At 36.1% G+C, this 14,148-nt stretch overlaps 1 long non-coding RNA gene across 11 annotated transcripts; it reads left to right on the forward strand.

Moving 5' to 3' along the window:
- The first annotated feature begins 1,714 nt into the window (after nucleotides 1-1,714).
- LOC113055028 (uncharacterized) lies at nucleotides 1,715-14,124 on the forward strand. Of its 11 annotated transcripts, none has more exons than XR_003277476.1 (8): nucleotides 1,715-1,968; nucleotides 2,502-2,611; nucleotides 6,889-8,953; nucleotides 9,030-9,203; nucleotides 9,293-9,580; nucleotides 10,178-11,289; nucleotides 11,635-11,670; nucleotides 11,971-14,124. It is a non-coding gene; the product is annotated as an uncharacterized LOC113055028 (long non-coding RNA). The 11 variants fall into 11 exon arrangements; XR_003277483.1 differs by lacking the exon at nucleotides 10,178-11,289 and having other exon boundaries at nucleotides 1,716-1,968; nucleotides 9,293-9,424; nucleotides 9,529-9,580; XR_003277475.1 differs by having other exon boundaries at nucleotides 10,178-11,670.
- Nucleotides 14,125-14,148: the final 24 nt, after the last annotated feature.

Raw genomic sequence — 14,148 nt, forward strand, 5'->3', positions numbered from 1 at the left:
GTTTTCTGCATTATCAGACCTGTCTGATACTCCAGTGCCTCTGAATGCCTTCGAATCTCCAATATCACTTGCATTTATAATCTACCATGGCTCTGATAGTAAATGGCTATATAATACCCCTAAAGAAAGGCTATTCCCACTGGTCAAAAAACCCTAAGGCCTGAAATCTCCAAGTGTATTAGATACGACCAGAAAATATGCTTTAGCTTGATCAGTTCAAACCTCTTGTTTAACACAGTAGTGCATCTGTGTGACATCAGAAAATTCTCCTACTATATATAGTGAAAAACTGTACCGGACATTACATGTAATTTTACAGTCATATACCGTTATTTGAAAGTGAAAAAGACTGTATAATTTACAGTGAATAACTGTAAATTGACATTCCCAGAATTCCCTGCTTTTGTTGAATTAGCTATGTTTCTTCTTAGTTCTGTATGTTTCTTATCATTTTTGTATGTTAGGGTTGTATGTTAGACCTTATGTTGTTAAATGAATGTTTATTGCCTTATTTCAGTTTCACATGTGTTACCATGATGGTGTTTAGTGTTTGTGTGAATGAGACTGTGCACCTTCTACATACTATCTGACTAAAAGAGCCAAACAGAGCCTGTCTATGTGTGTTTGCTCCAGTGTCAGGCTGCATTGAACTCTGGGAGAGCCATCCAGAGCTGGAGGCCTGTTATCAGTTTAACTTGTACTCCACCCTCACCTGGAGTATTATCTATTAAAGGGATATTATAAAAAAAAAAAGTGAAAGTGAAAGTAAAAGTGACATACAGCCAAGTATGGTGACCCATACTCAGAATTCGTGCTCTGCTTTTAACCCATCCAAAGTACACACACACAGCAGTGAACACACACACACACTGTGAACACACACCCGGAGCAGTGGGCAGCCATTTATGCTGCGGCGCCCAGGGAGCAGTTGGGGGTTCAGTGCCTTGCTCAAGGGCACCTAAGGGGTGGTATTGAAGGTAAAAAAAAGTTGTAAGTTAGAAATCAAGTTTGGAAAAATGTGAGGGTGAATATGAATTTCCTTTAAATACCCTATTCACTGTTTGTCCAGATCTGACCTCCACGCCGGAGCAGGAGAACCAGCAGTGTGGGGTTTAGCTCCACGCAGGGTTACTGGCAGAGTCTGTCCTGTGAGTCAGCCTTGCCTTACATTTGTAAGAAAACCACCAAACACAACCCGAATGCCGAGCCGCTTGGTAAAGAGATGAGTGATCTGACTGGTCATTCATTTTTCCCTTTCATTAATCCGGCTATTTTGTCCGTCCATCCAACCCTTTCTAATTCTCTTTGTCTCTTCCTCTAACATGTCTGACTTTTCCCGGTCTCTCCATTCAGCTGGTTTTCTCAAGTCTGGTCTAGTTAAAGCTTCAGCCCCAGTATATAAAAGCCAGGATTACGTAAAACGTGTGTCATTTTCCAGCGCTCATTGTTGAAGGAATGAGTCCTCTGTCAGATAGAGACTAGTGACTAATTGTTTCTATGAGGGTCAGCATGGACTGTGAAGAGAAGAATGTGGGCATGTCTTGAGTTTTACTTCAGTGCACAATAGCTGTGTCCCATCCAGAGTTTGAACTCCTGGCCCTGATTATTAAAAACACACACACAGAGATTCTCACAATGTGTGTGTGTGTGTGTGTGTGTATAGAAATGGGTTGGTCCATCAGCAACAATATAAGAAGACTATAAGATTGGCTCGATACTATAAAGTTGGCTTGATTGAAATCAATACCAGTTTTTGTATGAATATTTTTAAATATAGAACTAATAGTTTTTGATTAAAAAAATAATTAAATTGGGTCTGGTCAGCAGCAGTTTTTTTTATTGGTGTTTTTATTGCAGGACATAGATGCAAAGTACCTTTTGAAATGTGAATGACTAATTCTTCAAGAGCGATTCGCATGATGCTAAGGATTTTCATTCAAACACTTTTTTCCGTTACTATGTCACAAAGTAAATAATTTTATTACAAAAATATAACTACAAAATGCAAAATTAATTTATTCATTCCCAAAATTTCATAAAAAACACTTTTTTGTTTAACTAGGATACATTAAATTGATCAGAAGTGGCATTAAATGCAGTTAATATGTTACAAATGTTATTTTATTTTTTTAATTCCTTCCCTGAACTTTCGATATTCATCAAAGAATAAATATTTTCATCGGTATTTAACCAGATAAATACAAAATGTTAAAATTACACATTGTCTCAGTTTAAACCAGCCCTCCCATAATATAATATAATATAATATAATATAATATAATATAATATAATATAATATAATATAATATAATATAATATAATATAATATAATATAATATAATTATAAAGCTTTCCAGTTCTTATGGAAAGAAATGAGGCCATCTTAAACAACCTCAAACTTAAACAGCAGTCTGAAGTGTAGTATTTACTTTTGAATCTGGGCATCCAACAGGTCACATAACAGGTCTGACCTTTTTTGAACATTCTTCCTTGTGTTTTAGGAAGGTGGATGGTAGTTTGAGGATTGCGAAGAGCAGCATCCAGCAATCTGGAGGTGTCAGAGCTTGTTCCCCAGCATCCTACTGGAGAATGGGATGAAGGATGTCCAGAGGTGAGAGTGTACTTCAGCAATCACATAATTCAGTTTTCATGTGTCTGATATTTTCTGTAAGCTGTTTAGAATCAGCTATCGATGTCGATTCAAGTTCAAGTTCAAGTTCATTTATTTATATAGCACATTTAAACAGCAGCTAGACAGACCAAAGTGCTTTACAGAACAAGCATATAAAAATAAAAATGATCATATTTGCGACAATTATGGATGAGTCTGGCCGCCGCATTTTGGACTAACTGAAGACGGGAGATTTGAGAATCTGATATACCGCAATATAGTGAGTTGCAATAATCCAGTCGACACGTGATGAAAGCATGAACCGCCATTTCCAGAGTTATTGGAGTGAGAAAGCCTTTGATTTTAGATAGTAAGCGAAGTTGGTAAAAACCAGAACTGACTACAGATGAGATGTGTTTATCAAACTTTAAAGACTGGTCAACAAGAACACCTAAGTTCCGCACTCCTGTAGATTTAAAGGGAGATAGACTCCCCAAGTCTGGGCATGTGCACTGGGACCTTTCACTCGGGCTGAAAACAATGACCTAGGAAATTTTGAGCTAGCCATGCCTTCACCTCCTCTAAGCATAGATGAAGAGAGTTTAGTGCTGCAGGATTATTGCGCTTGATTGGAATGTACATTTGGGTGTCGTCTGCATAAAAGTGAAAAGATACACAGTGTTTCCTAAAAATTGTGCCCAGCGGTAGCATGTAAAGAGAAAATAGAGAGGGAGCCAAAATAGAGCCCTGGAAGACCACATCTCAGGGGTGCCATGGAGCTGGAAAAGTTTCCCATTTTTACTAAAAACTTTCTGTCAGTGAGGTAGGACTGGAACCATGACAGGACAGAGCCTTTTATGCCCACCCACGTCTCCAGTCTAGCTAACAGAGTGGTAAAGACCTCATATATACAGTTATTTGACAAAAAGTGTTGGAACTGATCTAACACGATTTTCTCTAATAACCTGGAAATGAAAGGTAGGACAGAGATGGGCTGGTAATTTTTTAAAACAGAAGGATCCAGTGAAGGCTTCTTGAGCAAAGGAGTGACGGTAGCCACTTTAAGATTGGCCGGAAACAGATCCAGTGCTTAGACACTTGTTAATAAGGGATACCATACCAGGACCCACCGTGTTGGTGATTAATTTTCAGAATCAGAATCAGAATGAGCTTTATTGCCAGGTATGTTTACACATACGAGGAATTTGTTTTTGTGACAGAAGCTCCGCAGTACAACAGAATGACAGCGACAGAACATAAAACACATAATAAAAGAATAAAAAATACAGATAGTGAATGACAATTTACAAATGACAATTGTAGGCAGGTATATTACAAAATGCAGTTATGTATGTACATGTATATTATGTGCAAAATGTAAGTGTATACTAAGTATGTGTGTTAGATAAATAAAGTGTGTGTGTATATAAATATAAATAGTGTAGTGTGTTCGCAGTTATTATCAGCTGTTCATAAGATGGATTGCCTGAGGGAAGAAACTGGTCCTGTGTCTGGTCGTTCTAGTGCTCAGTGCTCTGTAGCGTCGATCAGATGGCAACAGTTCAAAGAGGGAGTGCGCTGGATGTGAGGGGTCCAGAGTGATTTTGACAGCCCTTTTTCTCACTCTGGATAAGTACAGTTCTTGAATAGAAGGGAGGGTTGTACCGATGATTCGCTCAGCAGTCCGAACTACCCTCTGTAGTCTTCTGAGGTCAGATTTAGAAGCTGAGCTGAACCAGACAGTTACTGAAGTGCAGAGGATGGATTCAATGATGGTGGAGTAGAACTGTTTCAGCAGCTCCTGTTTAAACATCTGGGATGAATGATATCATTTGGGCAGAATGAAGGTTTCACATCCTTCAGTGTCTGGAGGTTAATGGGAACAAAAGCCTCCCAAACACAGGAAGTACGTGGCATAATAGGGGGGAGAATTAATTTAGGGCAGATACTGGTCCTTAATGTAGTGATTTTGTTAATAAAAAATCTCTGGAAGTATTCACATAGAGCATCTGAGGCAACAGACAATTTAGCAGATGGGTTTAAAACAGAATGAATGACAGAAAACAAGACCTTAGTGTTAGAGTGATTGGATTCAATTAAGTTTGAGAAGTATGCGGCTTTAGCTGATTCAGTGTTATTGTTTACTAAAACTATAACTATTAAAAATTATTTATGGATATGGATATATGAAATAAAATAAAATATAAATACATTATTTAAAAACTGGAAATGTTGCCTTGGAAACTAACCAAAATAAATAGCTTTAAGTTGAATTTCTAAAATTACTCAAAAACTGAAATAATAATACATTAAGTCTATGTTTAATTATAAACACAATAACAAAATATATAAATATATATTTCAGAATATTAATAAACACTTTGATATATAAATAATACTAAAATAAAACTAATGTAAATTCTCAAATTAATCATTATTTTGAGTCCTTTTTTTTCAGTGATTCATTTAACATAGAGGTTAAGAAAAATAACCTGAATTGGTTGGTTAGTGATTCATCTGAATCATTCAAACAGAAACAGAAACTTAACTCTTTTTATTTTGGAATAGTTTGTCCAGCATTATCTGCTGGTTTATTTGTCACCCATCATTAATTTTTTCCTGTTTATATTTATTTATTTATTTGGTGCATGATTAACTGATAAAGTGTCCTGCTATTATGTAGAATAAAGTAAGCATCACCACTCTAATATGATTGAAGTTCAAATTTCAAAATAAAAGCACAGCAAGAACAACAAATTTAAGTTGCATATTTACAGTTGCAGATGCACATTTACCATTCAAAATACATTGTGTGAGAAACATATTAATAAAATGCAGTGATCCAGTGGAGGTCTTAATAAAACTCCAGTACCAAACTGCTTTTTCCTGTCTCATTACCGGCACTCTTGTGTCATCTGTTTTTCCGCATTTCTGATGGGTTGTGCTTTGATATGGGCTTTGTGTGGGAGTGAGGAGGGCAGACAGGCCATGTGTCTGAAGCATAGACAGTAAAAGAAAGGATGGAGCGGCCGTCAGTGAGAGTGAGAGCACGTCATGCCCAGAGAACGACGGATTGATTCAGATCTGTTCTTTCGCTCTGTTCCTGTTCCTAAAGTCATCTGCGAGAAGGACAAACGTGATGTTTATTGCCAAACAGATCAAGTGTACTTTTTATAGATGAACACGTGCTAGAGCACGGTCATGTGTGTGGGACACTCACACTTATTCATCTTATACTGTATGCAAAGGACAACCGTTTACTTCTGCTGAAATTGTTTTATATTCTACTGAAGGCAAAAATGTTGAAGATTTTAAATAGCTTACACTTTCCTTTTAACCTACTCTCGATCTTAATTAAAGTTCAGAGTTGGCCATCAGCTGCCTGATTTTGTTCGTTTGTGGTTGTTAAAATGCTTGTTTCAGTCTGGTCTAGGTTATATGAAGGACATTGAAGTAAAGCAATTGAGCTCAGGGTTAATTTCGGGCAGGTGTGAAAACAGCCAGATGCCTCTAGAGAATTGCAGCTAAAGCTGCATCCCAAATTGCCTGCTTTTACAATGAACTATGAACTGTTTTCATGAGTGACAATATATAAATCATACCTAACACTAAGTGTTAAAACTGCATTTTCTAAGAGAAAGAAATCACTTCAAACAATCACAGATAAGTCGTATTTATTAATACATTCAGAAATAATGTAAATAAAAATCAACCTTAAATAAAATGAACTGTTTACAAACATTTACAAACACTATATTAATTACTTATTTCCTGTACACTGCTTAGGCACACTAAATATGACATATAAATCCTATACTACACACTTTAAACCATTACAATTACATTTTTTGAGGAAAAGCTGCTTTATCTATTTCAGCATGGTACTATTGTTCTATCAAGTCTTTGTCCTTTTATATTAATAATGTATCTGCATGTCAGATAAAGCCTTGCAGCATCAGTTTTCATATGTGTTGAGTGTGTATGCAGGGCTGGAGAAGGAAGGACAGCTGCTGTTATAAAATCACAGATCAGGAGCAGAGTTTGGTCATTGAATGCTATATCATGGTATCTGAATAATATAATTACCTAGTATACACTACCTTTCAAAAGTAAGAAGTCTATCGTGCTCTCTATTAAAAATACAGGAAAAACTGTAATATTCTGAAATATCACTGCAATGTAAAATAACTGTTTTCTATTTTCATATGTCCCCTGAGCTAGCAGGCACAAACAGACTGAAAGCTCTTCATATGAATCATCTCTCCCTCTGTCTGCAGTGATTGGAGTCATTGGTGATGTCTGGAGCTCAGGCTTTAGGTCACTGGGAGGTGAAAAATTGTCCCACCTTTAAGGCCCTGGCTGTGTGCAAACAGGAAGTTAGCATTAACCATGACACCCTGATGCCTGTGCCGCACATAGATATGAATGCACAAAGTCTGACAGGATGGGAGAGCCACAAAAACCTGTCTCACTGTTACAAGGAAGTACAGAGAGTATATAATCATATACCAATTATTGAGAGTCACTATATGATCTCATAATCTTGTTGAATTCTGAATATTCTACCCGGTATATTTAATTATTATTCAGTCTGCTGGATCATGTTCTGAATGTTTGTTGTTTAGGTGTATAACATTGAGAAGATCCTGATGCATCGCACCTAGACTGAGACTCAGTTCTTCTGCTGGGCTTCGGGTGCTGCTCTGGCTAGTTTCCATCACTATGAAGATCAGACTTTTGTCAAAAAGCTCCAAAGCTGCATTTATTTGGTCAAAACACAGTAATACTGTAAAATATTAAAACATTTTCAAATAACTGTTTTCCATTTCAATATATTTTATACAATAAATCATGATAAATTGTTTCATGATATGAAATTTCTCATCCCACACCGATTATTCAGAATGATATCTGCCGATACCGATAATCTCTCCCAACTAATGCTGCAAACTACACAGGGTACATTAAAGGTTAAAATGAACAATAACACTATTATATTCTATGCATTTTTTTTTCAGTTATAATAATCACCCTCAAGTCAAAATGCTTGTATACAACTCAACTGCACGTAAGGTAGTTTGCCCTCATGACAGATTTATTCAAACATACATATATAATCAACAGTAAATAGGCTCCATCTAGTGTTTTTTATTGCTTACTAATGAACTGTGACGACTGGATATCTTTCCTGAGGAAAATGCAATTGTGAAATATTGTTGTGACATATTGCTGTTTTATTTGATGTCTTTCTTTTGGTAAAAAAAAGAGAAAACAACTTTCGTTATGTCGAGATAACAAGAAAATTAAGTCGTTATAATGTGAAAAAAACTTTCTTTATGTCGAGATAACAAGAAAATTAAGTCGTTATAACGAGAAAAACGCAATTCGACGTAGTTGAAAAAAGCAGCTTTGGAGTGCTTGCTAATGTGGTCTTCCAAGGTCAGTGATGGGTGTAGAATGATACCTACGTTTCTATGGAAAAATTGAAATAGCATCAAGGTCAAAGCTAGAAACATCAGTTTTATTTTTTATTAGAGATGGGGGACCAATTATTTAAATTTCACTTTTACTCAAGTTTAGACTCACTGACAGATGAAGATAAGGATGCTTTCGACTGGATAAAATCTGGTTGACAAGCAGTATATATCTAGATGTCATCAGAATAACAGTGGTAGATAAAACCGACTAATTAATGATTAATAATGGTCCGAGAACTGAACCCTGGGGAACTCCCTGTTTGAGTAAGACAGTGAGAGATTTGGACTTGTGCAGTGAGATGAAGTATTGACTATCTATGAGATATGAGAAGAACCAGGATAATGCAGAACCTGAGATGCCAACCTCTTCAAGGTGAGAGAGTAATATCTTATGACAAACTGTATCAATAGCTGAGCTGAGGTCAAGTAATAAAAGAACTGATAAAGTATACCTGAATCACCACAAAATAATAGATCATTGACAACCTTTACTCAAGCAGTTTCCTTACTGTGCCATATGCGAAAGTAGAAATAGTAGTTATTAATTAATTTCTTTTTCTCTGGCCTTCCTTTTCTTTCTTGTATATTTTCAGTACAGAGGGTTCGTTGGTTTTGGGTGGGCTTTACTAAGAGAAACCCTTGGTCTCATGGAGCCTGGGAGTGATCCGATGGCACACTGGTAAAAATTCATCGTAAAAGAGAAACAAACAAAAAGTGCAATTTGAGCTGGTACCAGTCCCAGAAAACATGTTTGGAGAAGGGTGCTGCACTTGTAACCATCACAGACACGTTTCAGCAGGCCTATCTCACTGTGCTGATCAACAGGCTTGAAGTCCCACACTGGATCAATCTGTACAGCACAGATGTAAGGAGGCTTTAAAATCTCACTTGGGTAAATTTTGATGTGTTATATTTGTGTATTAAACAAGAGCGCCCTCTAGCTTCATAGGATGGTATCTCACCAGTGGTCTGATGGCAGTGAGGTTTCCTTCACTTACTGGGAAAGGGGCCCATGGGAAATGGAGGCTGCGTGTACATGCATGTTAGTGGACGGTGGAAAGATGTTGAATGTGACATGTTGTTAACAGGAGCGTTATGCTACATACCTCCTCCAAGTGAGTCCATTGTTCTCTTGTCTTTGGATTCATTTGATCAATTGTACATTGTTAAAAACCGACTAATGATGTTGTTTGTCCTCCCACAGAAAGCATTGCTTTCTCCAATGAAGTGGTATGTCCTGAGACCTGGGTGAAGTTTCGTGGGAGCTGCTATTATTTTTAAACTGTTATATTAATGATGACACTGGAGGAAGCAAGAAATCACTGTAAAAAGAACGGTACAGCACTTTAAATATTTTTGCATCAAGAGCTCCATCTAGTGGTGGCTTTGATCATCTTCGGTTATATTTTTATAACTTGGCAAGATTATTTCCTCTCCCAGATGTCACCTCATCACTGGGGCCCTCAGAATCTGTGGCTAGGGATTTTATACAGTAAGAGACAGTATATTGATTATGTAATTGATATTCATTTATATTATAAATGTATTTGTATTGTAAATAATGTATTAATAAATATGTGTTATTTATCTTAAAAAATAAAATGTTCTTAATTTTAAATATATTAACTTAAACATGTATGTGAAAAATGAGATATAAAAATTATGTATAAATTGTTTAGATATTTTATTTATTTTATATTTAATATTTATACATATATGCATTCTACATTTTACATGTTTACTAAAACTATTTAAATATTTACATTTAAATTCATTTTGATTATTTATAGTATATTTATGATTGTATTAATATTATATTATTTTTATGTGAAAAATCTATCTAAAATTAAATATTAAATTATATGTATGAATATAAAATTATATATTTTATTCATTTTTATTTGTTTATATATATGTGTGTGTGAATTTTGATTATTTACATAATTTATATTATTTATAATATTTTTATACTTAATTTATATTGTACTTATTTAAAGTTTCATGTGAAAAATGAAATTTCCTTATGTATCTTTACATTTTGTAAAGTGGGTATAGAATAGAATCACTATTGCATTTTGTTCCTTTGCAGCCTGAAATGAAGACGGAGACAGTTTTTGTTTTATCCAGCTGTATTTACTCAGTAAAACTTATAACATCCAAGAGAAAGATAAAACTCCAACATGTCCGAAAAAAAATCTAATAAAAAACATAATCACTGAGTTGGAAAAATGATCACCCCCTCCTTAAAATGTCTTGTAAACTCAGTCAGGTGCAGATAATCACCTTCTCAATGACCCACAATGACATTTGATCAGCTGTTGTCATTTTGATATGTTCAGCATTAAAAGAGCTTTCCCTGGAGCATTTCAGTCCTTGGTAGTCGCTCTCTTGGATGTCGCTCCAAACTGGATGAAAGAGCCAGCAGGAAACTGCTCAGACAGCCGATAAAGAGACCAACAGCGACTCTGAAGCAGCTGCAGGAATTTATGACAAAGAGTGGTCATTGTGTGCATGTGACAACAATATCACACATTCTCCACAAATGTGGTTGCAAAAAAAAGCCACCCCTCAAGAAAGGCCACATGCAGTCAGACTGAGCTTTGCCAAAATGCACCTCGAAGATTCTGATGCGATGAGACTAAAATGTAATTATTTGGCCATGACACGAAACAATGTCTGGTGGAGATCCAATACAGCTCACCGTCCACATAACAGATTCCTCCAGTAAAGAATGGAGGTGGTAATATCCTGTTATTGTGGTGTTTATCTGCAGCAGGGGCTGGAGCATTTGTCAGGATAGAAGGAAAAACAGAAGAGGCAAAAACTATACCGTCAAATTCTTTAGGAAAATCTGCTGCCCTCTGCCAGAAAGTTGTCAATGGGAAGAAGGTTTACCTTCCAATATGACCATGACCCAAAACACACAGCAAAACTGACCACACAGTGGTTGAAGTGAAAAGGTGAATGTCCTTGCATGACCTCGTCAGAGCCCAGACTGATGCTTTGACTCGACTGGATGGCTCACCGCTCCGTTACACTAACTTTGGTTAGTGTAACAGAGAGCTACAAAAAGCTCCAAAGCTCCAGATGCCAGTGACATGAGGGCTGATTCATGTGTGACTTGTGCGGGTTTCAGATGCTGTGTGGCAGTTAGCTGACTGCAACTGAGAAACTGAGGCTTTATCTGCAAAAGCTCAACAGGTACAAGGCATGATCTTCAACCTCATGACCACAAACCACCAACGGAGGCTCATTACAGACCTTTACTGCAGGAACAATACCAGAAAATGATTGTTGGCCTTGGAGTGGCCACATTTCTTTGTTGCAATAAATGTTTAGTATCATTTGTGCAGTGACTCAAACAAATTGCAAAACTAAGTATCTGTTAGAGGAATAGTTTACACAGATGTAAAGGTCATCATTTACTTACTCTTGTGACTTATGACTTACTTTCTTCTGTGGTTTTAAGGGCAACATTTGATCGGTTAATACTTCCGCCGTGTAGTTGCTCAGATTTTCATTCAGATGTTTTGCTTCGTATTACAGGTGCCATCAAAAAGGTCGAAGTGGAGTCATTGAAAGGTTACAATATAATTTTTTTTTTTTTTCAAGCATCAAAACAAAATGTGGTGAATCATACTTTAGAGGAAGTGTCAACTTTTTATGCTTTTCCCTTTCTGCTCTTTCACAATGCTAACTTCTGTCAGTTCCTCAAAACTGTGTGTACTCATTTGACTTTTTAAGTTGTCTACAGTGACTACGGAGGGTAGCCAGGTGTTGTTTGAAAACCGAAAAGAAATCATGTTACGAAATATTTGAGAAGGACTGTACTTAAAAGCTTTCATCATGTACTGAAACTCAACTGTGTAATTTTCTCTCCAGGTCCACACCTAGGTGTGATCTTGATCTTGATCTTGATCTGGTCATGAATGGATCATTCTAGCTCCTTTACAAGAGAAACTCTCTGTGCATCCTAAGGCTTCCAGCGTTTGGCAGCGCCTGTTACAGACGGACAAGTTCCCAAGGAAACGACCAAGATTTCGAGTTGTCTGTCCGTACAAATAAAGACAGACCTTTTAAACACATAATGAAAGGGATATCCTTTATGAAGTGAAAAATGTTTTTTTTTTCACTTCCGTCTCATATTCAGGACAACAACAGAATTCCTCTTGAGTGTAAAAGTTCAAATGCGCCAAATGGCTTGTTTGATAAAAGCATGGTTTAATATTGTCAAGGTCTTAAGGCCTGTTCACATTAACACAAATTCTTACCATGAAAATGCATTTGAATTTCACTGCAATTTCATTCTTTGGCAGTATGTTGCTCTTATAGGAAAGCATAAATACTGGAAGGTGCTAAACAACTTTGTGCTTCTCACACCCACTTCTCATGAAGAAGAAAAGAGGCTAGTTCCAGATTGTTCCTCCTGTTGTTTATTGCCGTTATCAAAATATGCCACCAAGTCATAATTTTATGCAACAGCAGCGTGTTTGGGCACATAACCAAAAGTGTAAAAGTGTGACTCTTATTGGTTGCCTAGTTTCCCTTCAGTGCTGTGGCAAAGAGATCAGATCTCCTCCCTGTAAAAAGTTGCTTCAGTTGTTTATCGCATACATGTTTGCAGCAAACATTTCGTCTTTTTTTGTGAACAGGCCTTTTAAAGTCAACGTGAAATCAAAATGGACCCGAATTACTTTCTTAAAGGTGCACTCAGTATTTTTATCCTCATGAAAAGTTGTTTACATAAAGAAATAATAGTATTTTGAGAAGAAACAAAAACATATGCGTTCCTAATGTTATTGGGCACAATTGATCACGTAAAAAAATATATATATTTAAAAAAAAATGTAATAACTTGCTCCACCTCTTAAACAATTTTTCTTTCTGATGACATCACCAAGGCCGCTTACATTTTAACCAGTGGTTGTCTGGCAGTGTGTCAAGAGAGGAAGAGCCATTCACAGCTTTGTATAAAGCAGACATATCACATTATAAAATTAGAAGGGCTTGTGGGTATCATTTCATGTTGACTTTTAAGTGTTACTCTTCAACTTTTGCAGCTATTCAACAATGCAATATTCGGATCTATACGATCCATCTTTCCAGGGGGAATTGTTTTTAAAGCAGAACAACTTGGCCATTAATAAATGTTTCCTTTTCACTGTTGGGGGTGTTATCGGTGTTACAACCTTATTTTAGAATCGTTGTCGCTCAATTGAAATATGAAACTGGTTTGATCTGAAGTGTGTAGGCTAGGATTTCATGCATTATACGCGTACCTTACTTTTGCACAGCTTCCAGATCACCAGAGATGTGTTGTTGTTGTAATTAAGGCCACAGATGCAATAAAGTCTTATTCTGTGGTTTTAAAAATGTAAATGTAAAAATATAAATGTCTAAATGTAAAAACTTCCTGTGCATTTCAGCTGTGTTTGCTTCTCTGTTTTTCTTCTCTGACTTTTTGCATTGTCCAATGGAAATTATTACTGCTTCATTTAAGAATTTATCCTTTTGCAAAAATTTTAAATAAAGAACATTGTTTTTAATCATCTAGTGTTTCTCAAAAATGTTTGCAAATAAGAACACACACAAAGACTGCATATTTAAGTTTAAGAAATCCCCTCTCTACTTCCTAATAAGCCATGCATACTAAACCGCCTTGGAAAATTTGTTTTATTTTTAGTGTTTTTGTATTTTATTTTTTATTTTTGTGGTAATGAGTGTGATTGTGGTATATGGCAAGACAAATAAGACTTCATTGCTTTGACAGGACAGACTTTCCATTCTGAACTTTTATACTACTGTAAAACTGTGGATTTGTGTGTTTTGACATATGTGTGATTGTGTTTAAAGGGTCTGCATAGTTTCACTGTGTGTCACAGTTTACATTTTGTTCTTTTTAGTATTGTTTTTCGGTATAAGGTAAAATTGTACGTGTCTCTTTTGAGAGTTTCTTTTTTTTTCTCTTGTTTTAAAGAACACTTTAAGATTTAATGCTCAATTTAATGTGACCAAATGTATTTTCAATATGTTTCACCTGATCCATGATTTAAAATAAAT

The sequence above is a fragment of the Carassius auratus genome, chromosome 36, assembly GCF_003368295.1.
Source record: "Carassius auratus strain Wakin chromosome 36, ASM336829v1, whole genome shotgun sequence".
NCBI lineage: Eukaryota > Metazoa > Chordata > Actinopteri > Cypriniformes > Cyprinidae > Carassius > Carassius auratus.